Here is a 489-nt window from a genome sequence, read left to right on the forward strand (position 1 = left end):
CCACGGCAACGGCCCCATGCCAGCGGCGCGCGGCCCCCCCCGTCCGCGGAGCCCAGCCGCCGTCGCGGACGGAGCGAGCGAGGGGCGGGACCGACCCCCAGGGGCGTGGGCGGGGCCGGCCCCGCCCCTAGCGCCGCTCCCCCAATCGCGGCCACCGCAGCACAAGCTTTCCGCCCGCCCACAGTGCACCGCGGCAGAGAGACGCGGTGGGTCGGGTGTAGCCCTTGCTCGGGAGGCGCTGCCCCCTCCCAGGTACGGGCGCGGCAGAGCGCAACGGGAAGGGGAGGGCCGCGCATGCGCCTTCGGGGCCTCGCGGAGAAGGCGGGCCTCGTTTCCCATGGCCCGCGCTGTTTGAAGTGGGGTAAGGACCGGCCCTGGGGACTCCTGCGGCGCTTGGGGGCGGCTCTGAGGCGGCGCTGTTGCCGACACGGGTCTCCTCAGGGCCGAGGGATAGCCCCTTTCCGTCTCCCCCTTCCCCTCGGGGCGGGC

This window comes from Haliaeetus leucocephalus, unplaced genomic scaffold, assembly GCF_000737465.1.
Source record: "Haliaeetus leucocephalus isolate CR32 unplaced genomic scaffold, Haliaeetus_leucocephalus-4.0 Scaffold848, whole genome shotgun sequence".
Taxonomy (NCBI): Eukaryota; Metazoa; Chordata; class Aves; order Accipitriformes; family Accipitridae; genus Haliaeetus; species Haliaeetus leucocephalus.